The sequence below is a fragment of the Caretta caretta genome, chromosome 10 (assembly GCF_965140235.1).
Source record: "Caretta caretta isolate rCarCar2 chromosome 10, rCarCar1.hap1, whole genome shotgun sequence".
In the NCBI taxonomy this organism is placed as follows: domain Eukaryota; kingdom Metazoa; phylum Chordata; order Testudines; family Cheloniidae; genus Caretta; species Caretta caretta.
This window is the reverse complement of record NC_134215.1, coordinates 34980110-34988064: the sequence shown is the minus strand read 5'-3', so window position 1 is coordinate 34988064 and position 7955 is coordinate 34980110.

The following is a 7955-nucleotide window of genomic DNA, read 5'->3' as shown; positions in this document are numbered from 1 at the left end:
TGCCACATGTTTCAGATCGCATTCAGCAACCCATCCATCCACCAGGAACTGGCACAGATAGGCGGGGTGGGGGCAGATCCTCCATTCCACCCTAGCCTCCGCCTCTTGCAGTCTCATGCCCCGGGCTCTCCTCCTGCTTGTAAGACATGGTTTGACTCTGGCTGTGCTCCCCAGCCACTCCCACCTGCCAAGCCAGGGCACTGAGCCCAGTTCCAGTGCAGGGACAATTATTCACCCAGACTGGAGTTTTCAGCACGAAGGCTGCCGTGCATTGCAAATCCTATTAACAACTTCCAGCATCACTCACTCCTGAGAGTGAAAAGCACCAGCTCCCAGGAGTGGGAGGGAGCTGGGGGAGGTTTCTTCCAGCTAATCTGCTTTGTTCTCTTTGGGGTGGAATATCCAGGGCACGCTGGTGGATTGAAGCTGCCCAGGAAAGGCAGCAGAGCATCCACTCTGCCACGTCCCCAGTGGCTTGTCTTTCTGACCTCCACTTTCTAAGCAGAGCTGGTTCCATTTGATCAGCTGTAAATGCAGCTGCAAGGGGATTCCTGGTGCATGGAGCCCATGGCATGGTGCACCTGGGATTGAATCTGTCAAAGGAAGACCGAGCTTGCTGCCGGCTCAGAGATACAGATGAAGAATTTTTCTCTTATCCCAATTGGGATGGATGGGGAGGGGCAAAGCCTCCTCCTCCTTTCAGAAGGCAAAATCTGCCCCCTCTTCATATTGGCATTGATGCCTCATCCGTGATACCATGTCATGTGTCAGGGCAGGCATGCTTTGGCCTGATGAGGGGCCACACTGGGAAGGCATAACATGGCACACATTGTGCCCATACCTTGGGCTCCATCTCGATCCCAGCAGCCAGCCTTGCTGCCTGGGGGTGTTTAGCCTACACCTCTGTGTTCAGCCATGGGATGCTTTTGGGAATGTGGAGGGCTGCATTTGGGCCAGACACCCCTGTCCTGAACTATAGCACCCGCTGCAATTCCGGTCCTCAGGCCCAAATAGCTCTCCCAAGGCCCCTCAATCCCAACCCGCAGCCCATCCTACTGCTCCAGCCCCAGGGCCTCCCCCAACAGCTCTGCCAATGCCCCATAAGCCTGACCCACAGCCCCCTGCTATTCCAGTGCTCAGCCTCTCCAGGACACCAGCGGTGCGGACCTGCTCACTGGGGCGTGGCTTTGGGATGATACCGAACATCCCCTGGGAACCAGGCGGAGACAAAACCATTCCATGTCCTTTGGGACAGACAAAAGGACATGACCCCCCGCTCCAGGGTGGAGGGCGGGGGGCTGATCCCTCAGTCCCTGCTCTAGTGCAGCAGCCCAGGCCTGTGTGCTGAGATTAGGTATCACAGGCATCCCTGTAATTGCTGCTGCTGCTGCTTTATTCCCCCTTGGGCAACGAAGACAGGGTCTGTTTAATCCTCTGCGTGTCAAACAAGCTGCGGCTCAGGCTTTCGGCTGCTCTTCCATTGCCTTGCGTGGCTCTCCTGGCTATGAGCACGGCTTCCCTGCCTTAGCCCATTATACAGCCTGTCACTCACCACTAGGGCTCCCCCTGGCTACTCTAGGGATTAGCTCTTTCCAGAGCCAGGGCCCCTTCTGCCGCTCGCTGCGTGCCCTGCTGCCTCTCTCTCACTCTCTGTGACTCCAGGTGCTCTCGCTTCGTGGCTTGGCCCTCCAGCCAGATCACTGTAGTCCTTTCCCCCTTCCAGGGTACCACAGTCTTTCCATGCAAACTGTCTCAGGCAGTCGTCTCATTCACTGCCTGGCCGGTGCCATTTCCCCAGTGGCTGGTAGGGGAACCCAACCCTACCCTCTACTTCCAGTTCCAGCTCAGGGACCCTCTAATCAGCAGCCAGAGTTTGCACTATCTTAACCTGCTGCCGTTTCCCTGAGCCTTTTCATAGAATCATAGAATCATAGAATATCAGGGTTGGAAGGGACCCCAGAAGGTCATCTAGTCCAACCCCCTGCTTGAAGCAGGACCAATTCCCAGTTAAATCATCCCAGCCAGGGCTTTGTCAAGCCTGACCTTAAAAACCTCTAAGGAAGGAGATTCTACCACCTCCCTAGGTAACGCATTCCAGTGTTTCACCACCCTCTTAGTGAAAAAGTTTTTCCTAATATCCAATCTAAACCTCCCCCACTGCAACTTGAGACCATTACTCCTCGTTCTGTCATCTGTTACCATTGAGAACAGTCTAGAGCCATCCTCTTTCAGGTAGTTGAAAGCAGCTATCAAATCCCCCCTCATTCTTCTCTTCTGCAGGCTAAACAATCCCAGCTCCCTCAGCCTCTCCTCATAAGTCATGTGTTCCGGACCCCTAATCATTTTTGTTGCCCTTCGCTGGACTCTCTCCAATTTATCCACATCCTTCTTGTAGTGTGGGGCCCAAGACTGGACACAGTACTCCACATGAGGCCTCACCAATGTCGAATAGAGGGGAACGATCACGTCCCTCGATCTGCTCGCTATGCCCCTACTTATACATCCCAAAATGCCATTGGCCTTCTTGGCAACAAGGGCACACTGCTGACTCATATCCAGCTTCTCGTCCACTGTCACCCCTAGGTCCTTTTCCACAGAACTGCTGCCTAGCCATTCGGTCCCTAGTCTGTAGCAGTGCATTGGATTCTTCCATCCTAAGTGCAGGACCCTGCACTTATCCTTATTGAACCTCATCAGATTTCCTTTGGCCCAATCCTCCAATTTGTCTAGGTCCTTCTGTATCCTATCCCTGCCCTCCAGCGTATCTACCACTCCTCCCAGTTTAGTATCATCCGCAAATTTGCTGAGAGTGCAATCCACACCATCCTCCAGATCATTTATGAAGATATTGAACAAAACCGGCCCCAGGACCGACCCTTGGGGCACTCCACTTGATACCGGCTGCCAACTAGACATGGAGCCATTGATCACTACCCGTTGAGCCCGACAATCTAGCCAGCTTTCTACCCACCTTATAGTGCATTCATCCAGCCCATACTTCCTTAACTTGCTGACAAGAATACTGTGGGAGACCGTGTCAAAAGCTTTGCTAAAGTCAAGAAACAATACATCCACTGCTTTCCCTTCATCCACAGAACCAGTAATCTCATCATAAAAGGCGATTAGATTTGTCAGGCATGACCTTCCCTTGGTGAATCCATGCTGGCTGTTCCTGATCACTTTCCTCTCATGCAAGTGCTTCAGGATTGATTCTTTGAGGACCTGCTCCATGATTTTTCCAGGGACTGAGGTGAGGCTGACTGGCCTGTAGTTCCCAGGATCCTCCTTCTTCCCTTTTTTAAAGATTGGCACTACATTAGCCTTTTTCCAGTCATCCGGGACTTCCCCGGTTCGCCACGAGTTTTCAAAGATAATGGCCAATGGCTCTGCAATCACAGCCGCCAATTCCTTCAGCACTCTCGGATGCAACTCGTCCGGCCCCATGGATTTGTGCACGTCCAGCTTTTCTAAATAGTCCCTAACCACCTCTATCTCCACAGAGGGCTGGCCATCTCTTCCCCATTTTGTGATGCCCAGCGCAGCAGTCTGGGAGCTGACCTTGTTAGTGAAAACAGAGGCAAAAAAAGCATTGAGTACATTAGCTTTTTCCACATCCTCTGTCACTAGGTTGCCTCCCTCATTCAGTAAGGGGCCCACACTTTCCTTGGCTTTCTTCTTGTTGCCAACATACCTGAAGAAACCCTTCTTGTTACTCTTAACATCTCTTGCTAGCTGCAGCTCCAGGTGCGATTTGGCCCTCCTGATATCATTCCTACATGCCCGAGCAATATTTATATACTCTTCCCTGGTCATATGTCCAACCTTCCACTTGTAAGCTTCTTCCGCTAGGATTTCACCATTAAGCCAAGCTGGTCGCCTGCCATATTTACTATTCTTTTGACTCATTGGGATGGTTTGTCCCTGTAACCTCAACAGGGATTCCTTGAAATACAGACAGCTCTCCTGGACTCCTTTCCCCTTCAAGTTAGTCCCCCAGGGGATCCTGGCCATCCGTTCCCTGAGGGAGTCGAAGTCTGCTTTCCTGAAGTCCAGGGTCCGTATCCTGCTGCTTACCTTTCTTCCCTGCGTCAGGATCCTGAACTCAACCAACTCATGGTCACTGCCTCCCAGATTCCCATCCACTTTTGCTTCCCCCACTAATTCTACCCGGTTTGTGAGCAGCAGGTCAAGAAAAGCGCCCCCCCTAGTTGGCTCCTCTAGCACTTGCGCCAGGAAATTGTCCCCTACGCTTTCCAAAAACTTCCTGGATTGTCTATGCACCGCTGTATTGCTCTCCCAGCAGATATCAGGAAAATTAAAGTCACCCATGAGAATCAGGGCATGCGATCTAGTAGCTTCCGTGAGCTGCCGGAAGAAAGCCTCATCTACCTCATCCCCCTGGTCCGGTGGTCTATAGCAGACTCCCACCACTACATCACTCTTGTTGCTCACACTTCTAAACTTAATCCAGAGACACTCAGGTTTTTCTGCAGTTTCGTACCGGAGCTCTGAGCAGTCATACTGCTCCCTTACATACAGTGCTACTCCCCCACCTTTTCTGCCCTGCCTGTCCTTCCTGAACAGTTTATAACCATCCATGACAGTACTCCAGTCATGTGACTTATCCCACCAAGTCTCTGTTATTCCGATCACGTCATAGTTCCTTGACATCACCAGGACCTCCAGTTCTCCCTGCTTGTTTCCAAGGCTTTGTGCATTTGTATATAAGCACTTGAGATAACCTGTTGATCGCCCCTCATTCCCAGTATGAGGCAGGAGCCCTCCCCTCACAGACATTCCTGCCTGTACTTCCTCCCGGTATCCCGCTTTCCCACTTACCTCAGGGCTTTGGTCTCCTTCCCCCGGTGAACCTAGTTTAAAGCCCTCCTCACTAGGTTAGCCAACCTGCTTGCGAAGATGCTCTTCCCTCTCTTCGTAAGATGGAGCCCGTCTCTGCCCAGCACTCCTCCTTCATGGAACACCATCCCATGGTCAAAGAATCCAAAGCCTTCTCTCCGACACCACCTGCGTACACTTTTCCTACACTCTCTCCCTTAGGTTTCCTCCCTTCCCTCTCTAATGTTCAGAGAGTGGCTATAGGCTCCCTCCCTGCAGTTCCCTTCTCTGGCGAGCATCCTATCTTAGCCTAGCCTCCCTGTTCCTTCTCAGCTGGGCTCCATCATCAGTCAGGGTGTCTTAGGCCACCTAATTCCCCTCAAGCTGTGGCCTGTCTGGCTAATCGGCCTCTTCTCTGCCTTACTAACACCTTTTAGACTAGTGTGGGGGTGGACACCCCATCACATGTCCCATCCCTCCATGGCAGAGGGTGGCGTGGGCCCTAGGCATGACCCAGGGGCGGGGGGTCAGGTTGCAGTGTTTCATGGGGGTTTGGCATCAGACTACAGCAGAATTTGGAGATCTTGGGTGTGGCTCTGACGTAAAGGGAAGCACCACCCAATGGGCATGGCAGGGTGATGAGGGCTGGGACAGCGAGAGGTAGAGCCAAGCAGGAGTCAGGGCCATTGGCAGGATGAAGGTTCATCAGGTGAGCTGCAGAGGGACTGGAATAGCAGCTGTGGGAGGCTGTGTGTTGGGACTGAGCGGCACTGGCAGAGTTGTGGGGGAACAGCGCTGGACTAGCAGGGGATGTGGGTTGGGACTGAGGGGCCCTGGCAGAGTGGGGAGGGGGGCAGAGCTCCTCCCATCATCCCCATGTGTGCCTTCCCCAATCCCCATGTACATAGGCACTGACTCTGTGGGTGCTCCAGGGCTCAAGCACCCATGAAAAAAAATAGGGGGTGCTCAGCACCTACCAGCCACAGCTGTTCGACAGGACTCCAGGGTTGGCCACCAATCAGCTGTTCGGTGGCCGTCAGGAGGCTCCCGGAGGCGCACGGAGAGGAGTCAGTTGTGGGTGCGGGGGTCATGGAGGAAGGGGATGAGAGAAGCGAGCAAAGGGCGGGCAGGGGAGCCTGGGAGAGGGGACAGAGCAGGGGTGGGAAGAGGCAGAGTGAGGGTGAGGCCTTGAGGGAAGGGGCAGGGTGGGATGGGGCCTCATGGCAGAGCCATGGTGGAGCACCCACATGGAAACACTTAGTGCCTATGCTCATGTGTCCCTGCATCCCCACTCCCATTCAGTCCCCGCCCCAGTCTGTCCCCCCCACTAGCCCTTCTGAACCCCAGTCTGTGACCTCCCAGCAGTCCCATGTGCCCCACGCTGTCCATCCCCCCATATCCCATGCCTCCTCACTTGGCCCCACGGGCAGGGTGCTGTGGGGAACACAACCTCTTCTCTTCCCTGCCTCTTATCTTCCACTCCCTGCTGACACCTGGAAGTGGCTCCCCTCTGTTCTGGCACCACAGCAGCCCCTGGTGGATGAAAGGTGTAACTGCAGCAACTCTCTGGAAGAATGTATTTTCTGTGAAGCAAAAAAAATTCTGTGGGGAACATGAATTCTGCTCATTTGCCGTGGTGCAGAATTCCCCCAGGAGTAATAAAAAGCACTAGCAAAGTCAGTACAAACTAAAATTTCATACAGTGACTTGTTTATACTTCTCTATATAATATACACTGAAATGTAAGTACAATATTTATATTCCAATTAATTTATTTTATAACTATATGGTAAAAATGAGAGTCAGCAATTTGTCAGTACTAGTATGCTTTGACACTTTTATGTTTAAGTCTGATTTTTGTAAGCAAGTAGTTTTTAAGTGAGGTGAAACTTGGAGGCACTCAAGACAAATCAGACTTCTGAAAGGGGTTACAGTAGTTTGGAAAGGTTGAGAACCACTGGACTAGGACACCTGGATAGGCATCAGATGGGGAGAGGGCTCATGGAGTTGGCATCATGGAGCCAGACATGGGGTCAGACTGAGTCTGGCAGAGACTCCCTGACATTTGGGGATATCACTTGGCAAGTGCTGCTTTTCCCCAATCCTGGGAGGGATCACACCACTGACTTTTCCTCCCCTTACCACCTCTTGCCAGAGTCCTGCCCCGCTCACCATGAGGCCTGAAGCACAAGGCAGCATTTCTGGCAGACCTCACCCTGGCCCGGTGGCCCCTGCATTGTGACCTCTGGCTGGGTTACTGCCACTCCCTGGACCTGACACCAAGGATCCAAGCAATATGGAGGACACAGCTGCACCTCTCCTCAGTGGAGGACATTGGCACATCCCCTCCAGTGCTGGGTAGCAGGTCAAGGTCTTGACCCTGGTCTTCAAGAGCAGGAAGTAAGAACCAGCCACACCTCCCCTTCCCAGCTGAGTCCCTGCCCATTGCACCCTGGGCCCTCATTGGAAAATGCCCAGTCCTGATGGGGAAGGTTTTAGTACATGGGAGAGGCACTGAACAGTGGGGTTGCTATGGCGGAACAGACCAAGGGCCCATCTAGCCTGGCATCCTGGTTCTGACAGCAACTATCGCCAGATTTTTGGACTCAGTTATTTTTTGTTGGAAAATGATGGTGCATCAAACCTGAAACTGTGGCTGGAAAAGGGTTGGGCCCCCACGAATTTCCGGTTTGGAAACATTTTTTGGGGAAAAAACACCCAATTTTCAAAATTGTAAAAACATATAATTTTGACATTTTCCAAACAAAAATGTTCTGTTTTGGGGGTCAAAACAATTTTTCATTTTGGAATTTAAATTTAATTTTGAAATGGACAGCAAAAAATATTTAAAAAAAACCTCGAAAATGGTGTGACCCTGAGAGACGCTCGAGAGAGAGTTTTTGGGACTGGGGCTGTGAGCAAAGACATTCCTCCTGCATTCAGAGAAGCAGGACTTTGCACATTCCTTGTAAATAAACAAGATTGCATCAAAGAACACACCAGACTCCATCATCGATTTCTACTCCCAGCTGGAACAACAGACAAGGCCCCAAATTTGACTAGCCGCTCAGGTCAAAAGATGGGGCAGCAGTCGCGATGGCATGGAAATCCAACAGCCC